The 16,411-nt window shown below is 31.9% G+C and overlaps 1 long non-coding RNA gene across 1 annotated transcript; it reads left to right on the top strand.

Annotated features, from left to right (window-relative positions):
• The first annotated feature begins 5,094 nt into the window (after positions 1-5,094).
• Positions 5,095-8,235, top strand: LOC116428901 (uncharacterized). The gene is made up of 3 exons (XR_012998975.1): positions 5,095-5,495; positions 5,756-5,989; positions 8,052-8,235. It is a non-coding gene; the product is annotated as an uncharacterized LOC116428901 (long non-coding RNA).
• Positions 8,236-16,411: the final 8,176 nt, after the last annotated feature.

Below are 16,411 nucleotides of genomic sequence, written 5' to 3'. Positions count from 1 at the left end.
ATAAAAGTAGGGTGTACAATAGCAATTTTTAATAATTCATTATAATACCCCGCGAGATACGTCGTCATTCTTATTTAAATGTAATGCCTCAGTACAATTTCAATGTTTCTTAAATATTCCTGAATAAATTAGTGAAGTAGCATATTAAAGTACAGTTAAATTGAGCAACGTTGTCAGATATTGCGCATTGAAAAATCAAGAATATTTCGGATCGTAAAGACTTAACGTATCGCTTCATGAACAATGAATGTTGTAAGTTATTCAAGAGACTTTTCTTTGAAATGCGGGTGAAAAAATCGTGAGAAACGAGTAATTATTAATTTCTCAATTTCTTTAATTACAACGGTGGTCGCAATAAATAGTTTCTATGTTTTTCTATAACTTTTACGAAATGTAACATACGTCCGTCTTCCAGATATCCATTCGAACATTGTTCGTTATTCGCCGAGTTTGCTACAGGCTACTCACTGTTCACAAAAGTATCCACACTACTGGCTAACCAGGTTCACGATCTGTTCGCGATCTGTTCGCTAACTGTACGCAGACACAGGTATGGACTCGGCATAATAAATGTTGTAATTCAATTAGATATTGCGGCATGTGTGTGATATGAAACCAGTTCTCCCAAACGAGATAAGGAATCGACATTGCATCGAAAGTAATAGCTGCAGTCTACCCAGCGAGTTCGTGTACAGCAATACGTATACATACCTAAATACCGTCTGCATGAAAATCTTGGAATATTTTAATGTTCCGTTCCTTTCTCGACGGAACCGTATCAACAGATTATCCATTTTTTATCGTCGTTTATGATTACTTGCAATATTTCGAACATACAGTTCACTAATTTAACATTACGGCACAAAAAGTTTCCGCAACATAGTTAAAAATCATGAAAATCGTCAAAGAAGTAGTCAAAGTAGCAGTTTTCCTTGAAGTTTTAATTGTTCATAGTATTGATTAGTTTTGTTCTAAATAAAGAATCTCGTAATCGAATTTTACAGAATTCGATCGTGGATTCGCCAAACAAATGAACGAGCAAATTAAATAATTAATTACATTAACGGTTTCTCATCGAAACAGTCACTTTTAGATACATATGTTGTCAAGGTTATCATTCTCAACAACTTTCGTTTATACGTTACTGCCGTTAGACCTTAGCTTTCGAGATATAAGGAAATATATTTTTGTACTACGTATTTAATGTTTCACACTTTTCTTAGAGTTTCTGGAGGTTAAACTTGAATTAAATTGGCGTAATGCAATTAATTGCAGTTTGACTTGTATTTGGGTTTGACGATAACCGAAATAATAACTACAATTTGGAATTGTGCAATTTACCAGTAACTCGCGCGGAGTAAGTCAACCAACCCAAATGCGTTCTACAAAGTGTGGTATGTAATATTGAATATATTTTTGCTTGTATCTCTGAAACTAAACCCGAACAGCAGTTATGTACCTTAAACGTACACTATACGTTTACATTAAGCTGCACGTTAAAAGTATTAAATATCCAGAACGATTTTAAAAATAAATAGTTTCACTCAAGTACTATAATGAATATCTGGAAAAAACCCGAAAAAAAATTGATCGTTACAATTTTTATATGGATCGCATATAAATCTTATTTTATTTGAGTTATTATTTGAGTCTGTAAGAAGGCGAAACGTCTAAATAATTATTCAAGTATTTTGGAAATATTTGGGAAACTAAAGTCGAGCGACAGTGACATTTACAAGGGAAAACTTTATCGGTATTACGTTTCTGATCATATACATCAAGATCATTAAGATCGATGGGGAATCTCCAATGTAAATAATCACCGAAAATTGTTCGACAAAGACAACTGTAAACGTAAGTAATCCTGTAATATACTGAATATTTCAAATCTATATGAAATGTTGAGAGAAAAGAACCACACTACAAATGAGAGAACAAGATCTCATTAAAAAGGAATTATACTTTGATCGTTTTTATAATGATATTCAGGCACGATGATACGGACATAAAAAGTTATCTCAAGAATTTAATCGACACGATAAATCATTGTAGTCCAGATCACTGTAACTGCTTTAGAACCACTAGCTGTTTTTCGAATTCGCGGCAATAATATAAATAATAACTTAAAGTACAAATCCAATTTAGGAAACGAAAACATAAAACTCTCAAGAAGATTCTAACTCCAGCGCGAAACTTCAAATGTGGTCTCCGAATATTTACGGAATTAAGATCATATATTAAAAAAAAAATAAAGAACTGTATAATACTGAGTTAATTACACATCCTATTGTAAATACGGGAATGCGTATTTTCAGGTATATAATATATTTGTGCAAAAATATAATATATGTTTGTACTAAAAAAATGGATACATACATTCATTTGAAAAATCTATTTTTATACAATTAAATCAATTTCTATAAAACAAAACAGCCAAGAAAACTTTTCCATCGGAAATTCTCTATTTTAAGTAGAAAAAAATAAATGAAAATAAATGAAAATAAATTAAAATGCATTAAAATAGAAACTAAATTAGAAACAGTTTTTAATCAACAGCAGCATTTTAATCAATAAGCAAGAGATAAATATAGGTCATAGGAGAACGTGATCGTTATTATATCACTATCAGATAACAGTAACAATACCGTACAATACATTCAATTAAAATTTTTATCAATTTAGAATGAATCATTCCGTTTCTGTGATAAATAACGTTATAGAATATTAAGTAGATCGATTTTCCATAAAAAAAAAATGAAGTAAAATGTGCTTCTATGATAGCAAATAAACTTTCTCTTAAATTTACACAAAGACCTAACAAATTTATATAGTATTAAAACGTCATACCAACACTAGATGTATCAGCATTTTATATGTATATATATTTACATGTAAGTACTCTTATCGTAATCGATCAATTGACCGATTATGAAATAAAGGTCGTATTTTTTCGAAAACAACACAGGTAAATGTCAATTTAACTTTTCGCGGTCAAATACCGCAGCAACGGCGATTTCAAGCTTTAATATCTAAAATCAACAGCTGCAAATAAATAATTTGATTATTCAAATAACAAGCGATTGATACGTATGTATAATATTTATATAGTTTCCTTTTCTTTTAGTATTTACGATCTCATAATTCAGTTTTTTATAGAAACAATTGGTAAAAGTTTAAACAATTATCGTCTACATAAGATTAATACAAGAAAAATAAATTATCGTTTAGATAACAAGAAAAATAAAAATACACGTTCATTTTCTTTTAACGAGAACTGGGAACAATATAGGTGACTTTTTTTATTTTGAAATGCCAGGCATTTGAAAGCGGGTGGTATGTTTAGTGATAAAGTGTTTTACTAAACTTGTTACTAGAGTGCAGATCTTTATGCAAATTCAAATGTTTCAGATCTAATTAGAATAACAGAATTACTGCAGAAAACTGTATTTTTTTAATGAAGCCTATAAGAAACATTACAGTTTGAATGTTTTCTATAATTTTCAAATACTTAAAAATCCGCAGTCTACTTATTACTAAAGCTGGGATGTTACGTATTGTCACAGTATTACCATAATATTGACACTAGATAAATAATATAAACAAAGGGAAACATACCATGGCGCACGAGGACTCCCGTCCCTCTAATTCCAGAATAGACAGCCGAAAAATCTATGGAAACGCGAAGACGTTCTCACGTGCCAGAACGTGCACTGCGCACCACTCGTCACGTCCCGTGTGTACTTGATAAACCCGAAATGATTCTTTCACGATCAATTTCACCGTATCAAAAACACTCGAGATTAATTTTCTGACAAATCGACAGTTTAGTTTTCCTTAAAATTGTAGCCACACCTCATACGAAACAAACTTTACCGATCGATTCGAATAATCGAAGGAGCTAGTCGTAACTGAATCCTCTTTAAGCTCCTACAATCTTGACGCTGCCATCCGAATTTTTCTTAATCAGTGTTCGACGTCCAATAGACTCCCCGAATTCTCTTTTAATTGTATTTTTCTGATTCTCCTATGATTCGATTCTTCCAAAGGTGTCCGTAGTTCTTCCAGCTGATCGATGTGACTGGACAAGGTGAGTGAAAGAAGGGGAAAGAGAACGGTTCGTCGTTATTTAAGATCGAGTCCTGTGGAGCGACTTTTCGACGTCCTGCGAAATCTCGTCGCCAACATTGATGCGAGAATGCGACACATCTCACGGAATTTCAGCTGCCACTAATCCTCGACGTACAAACTACCAGAATCGGTGTTTTATCATGAAAACAAAGCCGAAACGATAAGATCTCTTGAAATCGTAACACGAAGCTTTTCCGGCTGTTTCTCTGTGATTGCCCTGCCACACTGATCTCTCTCCGTACGCCTCTGCCGTTCCGTTCGGCCGGAATTCCGTTGGCAACGACCGATCGAACCGAATGTTGTGTTTACGCGCTGACACGGTTGCAGGCAAAAAAGAAGTGAAGAAAAAAAAATGGAAACAAGCGAGTTGCGTTCAACGTTCGTCAGAAGGACAGGCAGATAGAAAAAAAAAGAAAGGAAAGAGGGAATGTCACTCTTGGTACGGCTTCTCGAATGACTTAGATCGAATGGATTACAACAGCTGCGCGCCCGGAAGAGTTGCGGCGAGGGAACCTAATTTAATTCGGTTATTTATCTTTACGTAGCGCCGCGGCACTCGACGTATCGTCTCGTTTACATAATATATCGATGACCACTGACGAGCGAATATCGTGAAGAACCGTGCCGGTCTACAGGGAGGAACAGTCGTCGAATGTATTTCCCGTGGTGTCAGAGAATTTTCGTTTAAAAGAATCACGTTTGGCGATTACTTTCTCGCGAACGATGCACGCTGGTTTCACCAATCGGCTTCTTAGACAGTGCAGGAACGAACGGAGGCATTACCGAGAGAACGATACGCGCGTAAACACGGAAATTCGGTGCGTCTCGTTTTTCGTTGCGAACGAGACCGTGGTTGCGAACGGCGCTGCGCGGAACAGCCTCAGACGCTCGCGCGAGGACAGCCGAACTAACACTGATAGCGGCAATGCTCTCTTGCCAAACCACGCGGACAGTTGCCACCAAGATACCGGAGTTCTTCGGCTCTGCCTGTTAACTGCATGTTCCCTTTATATATACAATCGCGCTTTCTGTGCGCCAGTTGAGGGGATAGCTGGCCGCGTGGAGAGGTGCAATCGCTCTGCTGTTTACAAATCGAATCTTGTACACAACTTGGTCAAAATACTAGACGAATCGTAGGATTAATCGACCACCGACGATTACACCTTTCGACTAGAATCTTTGAGTACAGTTTACGATTAAATTTTCATTCTAACCGTCAGTTGTGATTAGTGAATAATGATTGATGATTGATGGTTGATGATTAAAATGGAAATGAATAATTAATAACGGTTAACGATTAACCGACGATTAACTCGACAACGATATCATGTTTCATCAACAGTGGCCGGCAATATGGATCTTTTCTGGTCAGACTTGATTTCTCATTGCTCCAATCAGATGGTTTCTGTAAAAATCTGAAAAATTCTAAAACACTCAGTGTAGTCCCTAAGTTAATACATAAATAACCCTTTATCCGAATCTTCATGTAATTTTGCAATAAAAATTAAAAATTGTAGTAAACGAATACTAAAAATCATTATTTCGAGATGTTACTCAGAAAATTATAACATTTGACAAAAAATATGAAGATGTTTGCGAGCCCTTGAAACAGTATAATTATTTTCAGATCTCAATTTTCAAGATTTTCGAGTGGACTGTATTAGTGAGAAATAAAGAAAGATATGAAAAATAAACAAAGTATACTACTGAAAGAAGCAATCTCAAAGAGGAGAGTTGGTGTTCCTCAAGACCACGGCGGATTTAGTGACACAACAAATTTTTCAACATTTATAAAGCCGTTTGGAACAAAATAAACACAACAATGTAACAGTAAAAGCTTTTCGCTTTGAAATGAAACCAAGTAAATTATATTTTCTTTACAAAATTATGACAATTTAATATACTGTTATTAAAACAATAATATACATAAACAAATTATTAACAATATTTTCGTATTGTTAATATACGCTTTATAACTTTATTTTTAAATATCATTAATTCAATTCTTTCTTTAATCGGAGGAAACACTTATTCTTGTATAAAGAATAACCAAATCATTGATTTCTCAATAAAATTATACGATCGTAATTATTCGTCGGAATACCTATTGTTTTTAGTACTCCAGGTTCTAATACAGTGGTTCTTAACCGGTGTTTCGCGGATACGAAATGCATTTTCTGCAGTCAACAGATCAAGTTATGAGTTTTCGTTACAGAAAGACGAAGAATTGATTACGTTGCCAACGGATCGTACTCTCAAAATGAAATTTCCGAAATAACAGTTGAAGAATATTGGATTTCTGTTCAAACCGAGTTTAAAACCACTTTTAAAAAAGTGATTAAATTTTTATTACAATTTTCAACATTGTACTTATGCGAGCTTGGGCTTTCAACATTAACGAATTCAAGAGAAGGAATCATGGAAGGCTGACAAATATATTGTAGAAGAGGAAATGAGAGTAGTTATTTCACACATAAGGTCAGATACTGAAAACATTTACATTGTAAAAGTCACCAGGCCCAAATCTCCCGCTAAGAAAATTGTTATTCAATCTAAAAAATATAGGATAAAAGGACCAGTAGTTGACCAGTTCAGATAAATTTTCTGCGTAAATAATAGTACACGCTTGCTCCTTTATTAAATACAAAGACACTATGCGTGAAAATGTTATTTGAACTTTGTACATTATGTAACAAAGCGAACTTTCTTGAAATAATTGTATTATCCAACTTTTATAAACATTTTTGAATATTCAATATTTGCGTTAGAAGTTGACCATCCTTGAAAACGCGAGAACTATGTAGTAATTGAGCATATGTTAATTAGCAATTGACCTCTTATAGTAAAACCAAAAACACTAAAGGTAGTTATTTTAGTTTGCGACGATTGTGACAAATTACAATTAAAAGAACAAATACAAATGAAAAGAAATTCGTTCCATGTAAAATCTGATTCAGGAACAGAGTAAATGTTTCGAGTTTTGCTTGATCTAGTAGGCACATTAATACGAGAAACTATATCTTTCGTATTTCCTCAGGAAAATATTTACCTTTGTATAAAAATATTACATATTCATTTTCAGTCCTCTTAATAGGTAAACAGTTATAGTTGTTCAACAATTCATTTTCTTCCGTAGATTCTTCGTTATCTTCGCTTTTTACATAATCGGAAATGCGTAAGTACAATACATGCACTTCAATATTTTGTTGATTTTAATAGTATTACCTAAGTATTTGTTTAACAAATGTATACTCCATTAAATTGAAGCAATAACTGAGCATAGTTTTAGTCAATAGTCGACCATATGGTCATCTACTAAAATGCATTATACTTCAAAATCGAGAGTTCTGTTCTTTACTTCTGATGAAATTACATGTAAAATGAATATTAATGGATATTAATTAGTTAATAAATTTGAATAATTTATGTCAGTAGTTGACCATACCTGTCAACTTCTAGGAGTGACAATATTCAGTAGTTGACTCTACTGTCATTTATGTTCTTTGAGGTTCGAATAACAAAAACATGACATTTATTAAACATAAAACTATCACAATTCAAGTAACGAAGGATTCAGTCATAAAAAATTAAAAACTTAGGAATTTCCTACTTTTAAAAATCTCGTTTTTCACGTTTTCCTGAAACATAGTCAACTACTGATATATCAGGTTAATTGCTGGTGCCTTTACTTTATTATTTTATCTTACGACCGTGTTCCACAAAAAATCTTGTAAAATCTGTAAATTTTCTGTGATTCTGAAAAGGTTAAGAACCACTGATCTAATGCCTGGATTTTTCCATGAATCGTTTTTAGTTTCCATACATGTCGAGGAAAATACCAATATAATACGTGGTATTTACCAATTCGGAGTTCCTTTCAACATCTTTATGTAATCATAGAGTTTTTCCTGCAATGATTCCAGAAAATTTCAACATACCTAAATACGCGACACGATTCATTTACATAAACAAAGGAATCAAGACAATGAATCATGGATTTGACACAATGTTTACGATGCACTTTTCACGAGTTCCCGATTTATACGCATTATAATACTCGTTCATACTTCGTGATCTCAAGCAATTATTCTGAACAAATGACCTACTTTTCCATTTCTGCTTAATAAAAATATTGAAGAAACAATGATAGCACTAAAATATATTGAAATTTGAAATAAAACAATTTGATTATAATTTATGGAACATGTACCGAATTTAAATAATTTATTCATTTCAATCGCTTGTCCATTATGTTATCCCAAAATATTGCAGAACAAATAAAACAATTTTTACGAAAACTTTCTTTGACCATTTGATAAACAAATATTATACATTAACCATCGAGTTATAATTAGGTGAAAAGGAGGATAAAAAGGCCGAGCTGTAAGGTTTCCGCATCAAATACAACAGGTAAAATTAATCTCTATTCAAATTAAATGCAGCAGAACTTCCATTGTACGATTTTTCATTTTCTGATTTTGTTTTTGTTCAAAACAAGAGTAAATTAGAAATTCACGGCAAATATTTACGCAATTTTACTATTTTGGACTCTAGTTTTTAAAGCACATTAATAAATAATATATATTATAATAATGAATGTAAACAATAATAATATATAATAAATACGCATGTATAAGTATATAATAAAAATAATAAAAATATATTATTTCTTGACATTACAATTTGTATTACAGGTATTATTCCCTTGATACTGAAACGTAACTACATAAGTACTGTGAACTTTTAATGCCGTCTTTATATATTAGTTCTTGTATCTACAAGAATATAACAAATATAACAAATTCGTACACATGCGTAGTGTGTTAAGGCTACCGTAAGAAGTAATACTTCTACACTCTCGAGCAAGAAGGCAAAAGGAAACTTTTTTTCTTAAAATACAACTAAGGTTAATAAAAATGTGTGATCATGCACGGACATAGTACACTCTGTGTTACATAAAGGACTTCATAAAAATCACGCAAACTATTTTTATAATTAAATCCTGCGGTGTGTACCATATATCCACTAATAACTTCTCACACAAGTTTTCAGTTAATTCAAGGTTCAAGTAACTTATGTGAAAGTCAGCGGATGAAAAGTAAGACGAAGAAACAGATATATGGAAGTAAAGTATAGTAAAATATTCAAATTTAGACACATTTACATAAACCGCTTTAGACCTTCGCGGCGGACTAATAATTGAAAGTAACCGTACAGCAATGTTTACATGCGTCGCACGATCGCGACTTTGGACCAACGCGTGTTTTAATGAACCCAGAAACAGTTAGGCAAAGGTTAAATCCAAAATCGTTCATAATTATGCGAACATTAACCCTCAAACTGCCAACAGGTTAATACATTTAAAAACCTAATAAAACATTTCAATTAATTAGTTTAAACATCCTAATGGTAGTTATTTATCTTCTCTCGCCTAATATTTCTGTTTCTATTTTTAAATACAAATTACGCCTGGTTATTCATTTTAACTTGATTTTGTTCTAAAGTGAAACAAAGATAAGCTCGGTAGACTAAGAGTAAACGTTGGTTTTAAAAATATTATGTCCTAATCTTCGCCATGAAAAAGAGTCGACCACAGTAAAATTCGGAAAACGAACTGACCAATTTGCCGTGCCATCAGCTCCGATCCATCGTTTAGGAAATTTTCTGATCCGAATAACACACTTGCTTTACACGCTGGGTAACCGTACGTTGATAAATGCCACTCTGTATCTGCTCTTTGAAATTCAGCGCTCCTATCAATTTTATCTTAAATCACAGTGATCGTTGACAATCCAATGCTAACCAAGATCCTGCTCAGAAATCCCAATGTAGTTCCTATCCTTTTTATTATTCACCGCTATAACTTACAGTAGAACCCTGTATAACGCGATTAAAATAGTTTGTATTACAAGATGTCATGTTTACGAATTTCGCGTAAAATTCCCCTCTTGGATACCGGTTCAGCTTGTATTAAGTTGGTCTTCTGTTTGTATTAATATCTTATAAAAAAATCTCACTTTCATAGCTATTTTTCGACGAATTTTTAATCGCGTTATAGGGGGTACTACTGTAATTTCTAGAATATAAATTATAAACAAATAAATTTTTAATATCGCTTATTACTAGTAAAGAATATCGATTACATTTTACCTACATGTGCTAAAGGCCACCACACCACTGATAGAATAGAGACCAGTAAATCTGTTTGCGATCATACTGCAGCATAAATTTACGCTATACACACACTGAATTTACATTTATTATAATTAATGAGGATTTTTATTAGATGGATAAATTTCTTCGTCAATATTAGCTTTTAAACCTCAAATGACCACTGGAAATTTCTTTATTATTATAATGTAAATACGTTATTCGAAGAACACGCAATCATCATCAACACGCAACAAAAAGTTTTACTGTCGAAAGTTTTACATATTCATTTTTTGTAACGCCTGACAGTAATCACCGCAAATTTTTAACTTGAGTTGTCAACTAGTTTTTGAGATATAGGACGTCAAAGATACCGAAATTTATCAAAGCGTCAAAGCATAGTTTTCGTTGTACTTATCGTTTATGTTATCCTGATAATTAAAAGATCTGTTGCCGAAGATCTAGTCATATGCTAAAAACAAATTTAAACTTAAGTTTTCAAACTTTACATATAAAGAAATTTTATAATTTGCCATAATATTCGTCATGTAGTAAGTACATTGCAAAATGAATTCTGAAAGTTTAAAATACATATCTGAATATAAAAATAATATCTGATTTTAATAATTATGGTTGTAAAATGATTATTGTCAATTTGTGCAAGATATTTATTCTGATTGATAAAATATAGATACACTATACATAGTTATGCTTGGGATTGCTACGGACCGCTTTATTCTTGCAAACGAAGGTGTGTAACTACAGATAATTACTTACGAAATAATTGTTTTGAATTGAAACATTTGTTTTGAGTACATTGAATTGTTTTTCTATAATCTTCAATTAATTATATTCGAGGGTGAAATTAATTGTTTTATATAAATAGGCGATATTATAAATTCTTTGCAAATCAATTCTCCATAGAACAACTTTCAGAATATATTGATATATAATATTATAATATTATATATCAATAATATATTGATTGTTATTAACACTAGATTTACGAACGTTTATTCTACACTTTATTCTATTAGTTCTAGAAAACTACGTGTTCATTTATGTAGATTGCAATGTATATTCGCATAATTGCACGAACCGAAAGCGACTTGAACTGCTACTAAATAATATTTTAAAAAATTCAGTATCCGTCAAATTGAACGGATTCGGTAAATCTAGTGTTAAGAATTTGTGCCAAACATCCAATGTGGAAAAACAAAAATTAAGCTCTATTCCACCAAAAAGTGCCTTGAAAATCATACATATCAACATCTTACAAATTTAATGTTAATGTACCTAATCCGTCTATTCCTAGAAACAGAAATAATTATCAAAATCGATTTGCATTTAGCTCTGAAGATATTGAAAACTTGATATCAATTCCAAATGCAATTCTCCATGAATTACTTATGAATAATAAATTCTTAGCTAAAAATGATACCGTATATGTAGTAAACATATGGACATTACCATTATGCAGAACACCAAAAGAGGGGATTTCTCTCATTCATAAGTTCAAATGAAACACCAAATACAGAGAAGCCATTCTAGATTGTACAAGGAATAGGATTTACGTAGAAAATCATTGATTAATTAATAGTCCTATGCGAGATCTTGATACTGCAGTAGAAAACTTTACTAAGTTTTCATACTTTCTGATAAAGTATACTTTTTCTTAAATATATCGTAGTATTTATATTCAACAGGACATTGTTAATTTTGTAAATTTAAGTGCAAATCTGTTTTTAACATAAGGTAAAGCGTTTAGAAAATTTGTTTAATTACCTTAATTTTCGTATTTGATTGGGTGCATTTCTGTGTGATCAGAGTATCAAAAAAAATCGACACTATCTGAAAACTGTATAAAATGTATTACTTCTTTTTTCAATCATTTTTCGGTCTTCTTCGGTCTTTTACATTGTTTTTTTGTGGTCGTTCCAGAATTAAAAAGTGATATATCAATTTCTACTTGTCATTCACGACTGCTCATACTTCACTTACCACTACTTGCCACCACCCATTCGCGAGAAACGACAAAATAGTGGAAACTATCCCTATGAGATTCTTCATATAACGAAAGAATGAAAATACTGACGGTACAAAATACGCAAAACAGTGGGTTGAGAGAAGTATACATACATACATTGATCCACGGAAGTATATAAAATATGAAAAAATCATTAACCTAATAAAATCATTCTAGCTAAATTGTAAATATATTGTTCGGTTTCAATGAAATTTATATACATAACCCACAAATACAGTAAATACATATTTACCTATGCATCACGTAATTTGAAAGTGTCTATCACTCTGCAGATTTTACGTTCATTTCCATTGTATGTCATATTTTCAACACTTTCGTAAACCAATGTATATTGCAATTGCGTACAATTTGACGGAAATCAATATGAGGATTGTTCATCACTCTACCTAGATCAACATCTTGATATGCGGTACTTGTTTTTGGTCCTTAGTGATTTGTCACGATCGATAATTGATTTTTGGAGTATTTCTATGGTGTTCAAAAATGTCCTAATACGTACTATTCTGTCCTAAAAGAAAGTTTTCTTAAAGTTTAAATTGTTTCTGAGGAAATATAATTATACTAAATTATTTTCAATATTATTGTTACGAAGACGTTTGCAACAATATTATCTTTACAGATTTTTCGCAATTCATAGAGTTCAATTTTTTCACGTCACAGAGTTCAGGCTTATCACGGCAAAGTTTAGTTTATCTCCTCAATTATCAGCTCATCGTAAAAAAATCACGGAATAAATTGAGAGATATAAATGTAATTTAATTAACAACCTCATTAAGACCACGATCAAGTGCCGTGCTCACTATACAACGCTCTCGCACACACTCAACTCGATGATGCTCGAAGGTTGCGCGCATTCAAATAAGTAAGTGCAACCGCGAGCGAACATCTCATCCCGTGTGAACACTCTTGTTTATAACAAGATAGTCATTTGTTTTGTTAAGCGTGATCATCGCTCGAGTACTGTTCCCAGTAAGCGTTACAAAGATTCAAGTTATAAAATGTGAAAGAAAACACGAAAGAAATATTAATATTTTATTCTGTACAGCTGAAAAATTATTATATGATAAAAAAAGGGATGTATGTCTTAGTAGGTTAATACAGATACGCAAAGCACGCAAAGTCATTACAAAAGTTTCGTCTATTTTTACGATAATTATATCGTTTTCACCTTTTTCATTCATTTCTCCATCGTAACAGATGACGTAAATTTCAAATAATAAATTATAAATAAATTTCCGAAGTTAGGAAGCTTTCCCCTGTCTTTATCGGGATTCCCGACAGATCGGAAAATTTAAACGAAAATCAGAATATTCTGATTACCAAAATTCTCTTAATTCATCGAAACCAAACTTAACGACGTCAGCATTAAACATAAATAATTCACCCCGCCCCCCTCTTTGAATGTTCACTTTTGTTTTCAAAGCGATAAAGCATGTATAATCCAATTCATACATCAGCAAACATCAACAATATCTTTTTTAACTCTGTGTAAAATAATTCAACCAATTTTTTTATGCGTATAAAACAACTTTAAATGTCACTTTGGTTAATAATAACCATTCAAAATAACAATGACAGTTTAATCGTAATGGTTTACATATTTTCGAATTAATCAAAATTTCAAATTTCCTGTAATCTTCTACAAAAGTTTTTTGTTAATTTCCAACGTGTTTTTAATTTGTATACCTCATTAATGTTACTAACTTTTGATCGCATTTAATTCTCTAAGATAAACATTACATGTTTAAAGTTACAATATTAAATAAAAATAAAATTGTCTAATAAGTAAATAACAACAAATCTTAAGAACAGTGTATGCTCTTCAAACTGAACATCTTTAACTATTATTCCTTTATCAATCTCAAAGGGGTCGAAATCGAAGTACTGGTTTCGAATTTTATCTACTCAGCATATAAGTTCTTGTAGAACAACTGAGTATGCGATGATTCATGAGTGGTATTTCATATAATTATTATACTACCGTATTATTGACAATAGAGATAGAAAAATTGGTGAATATATAATGTCAAACAAGATCTCAGTTAACGTTGCAGAAGGTAAATTCGATGCAACCCTACAAGGAAAAATGAGTCAAAGAATTATTACCTATACACGAGACTGAAATCCCATTTCGAAACACTTTGACATTATGATTCTAACGACGTAACTAGGTGAACATCGGCGCATAATTAGGGTGCAACGTGAGAATATTAGAAACCTTTAAAACTACTTTTTCCCGGCGGGAAGGGAACATGAAGATCCCTCAAGAAGACTGCATTGCGGACCTTCGTATCAGAGGGAACGTGTATCCACATCCTAATTCTTTCTTGTAAGTACTTTATTTTCATTTTACACAATGGAAGTACCGTGTAGCAGTGAGATTGTAACATGTCGTGTAAATTATGGTGTTGAAGATGATGTCAAACGGAAACATTCTATCTGTAACAGGGGAAGGTAGTCTAATTCAGATCGACTCCTAAATTAGACCATAACTTTTTTTCATATGTAAATTGATTTTGACGATATCTTTTACCGTGAAATTATAATTTGTATACCGCTAAATAAGGACACGGGAAGAAAAAGCTGTACGTTGTCCGTTATCCGTATCGTTAATAACGTTCATATCCATTTATATGTATTCTCAGAAGAAGCTGAATCATACAGAACCAACAAAATTTGCCATTATACCATTTATTTCGAGCACGGAAATAAATCGTTTTAAACAACGAAAATATCTATTAATTTTTAACTTCATTTGTATAGTTTCAGTTACTTGAGGAAGGATTTCATGGCGTTTATAACTTGAATAAATTAAAATTAATCAAAGAATGTGTTCCCTCGGCCTTACAATGCTTGGCATTAAAAAAATTGAAAATTAATACTACACTACTCTATAAGTCTATAAAGATTACAAAAGTGCATTTTTTCAATTGTACGCGGCTTTGTTTTTATATCCACGAATAAAAGGATTTATAATTATATTATTTTTATAAATGTTTAATACTTTCTGGTGAAGTTGTCGATCTGCTTAGCCCTCTCCGATTTTAACGATTTTCAAATATGTTGTTGGGGACATGATTTTGAACACCTTTTTCCTTCGGGTGTTGTCAACGGAGCGAAACGGGCTGTATACAACGGTTATGTACAAAATTCAGTGTAATAGTGGCAAAAGTTCTTCGCGATTATCTCGGAAACTAAAGCCTTCCGTTGACAACATACGAAGGAAAAAATTGTTCAAAACCAACAATATATTTGAAAATCATTAAAAATCGGAGAAGGCTAAGCAGATCGACAACTTAACGCAATTTCTAGCCAAATACACTAATTATAGAACAATATTTAAAACTAGTCATTTTCCACCAGTCTAATCATTATAAAATTAAATGTGACATCACTTGAAACATAAGAATTCTTCTATGGTTTCCGTGACAATTCTATAAGTAATTTATCAACTGAAATGTGAAACATTTTTAAGATTTAGAATTTGAATTTAAATTATTAACAAACAAAAATTCGTATTTAGCTATAGAATTGTTGAAACAAGATTTACCAATATTTTACCTATAAAAGGACTTCTAAATAAGATGAAAAATTACTTTTTTATAAAATTATGTTTATGATAAATAAAAAAACTTATTTTTTATATAAAAATTTAATTTTTACATAGAAGTACTTATTATATGTTAACTAAAATAAGTACTTTTCGTAGACTGCAATATAAAGTGCAAATATATACTAATCCGAACGAACGTTACAAGGCTATGCGAAATTTATATGCGACAATGCATTAATTTACCTTATCATGATCAATATATATCCTCAATATAATTAACTCTCCAACCGTGGGGAACGTGGAATTCGCGTTTTAAATATTTTGTAAAATATTCCCGCTTAACTACGTGTTAACCTCTTTTGAGGCTTCTATTAGGCTATTGTTACTTATCATCTGTCCCGTTATTTATTAACCCGTTAGTTAGTTAGTTTTTATCTAATTCTTAGGGCGCATCTGCATGACAAATAAAACTAGCCCACGATTTCATACCGAAAAATCAAAAATTCGCCCGCGGTTAGATTAAACACCTAATA

Source organism: Nomia melanderi, chromosome 7 (genome assembly GCF_051020985.1).
Source record: "Nomia melanderi isolate GNS246 chromosome 7, iyNomMela1, whole genome shotgun sequence".
Lineage (NCBI taxonomy): Eukaryota > Metazoa > Arthropoda > Insecta > Hymenoptera > Halictidae > Nomia > Nomia melanderi.
This window is presented reverse-complemented; position numbering and strand designations above follow the sequence as displayed.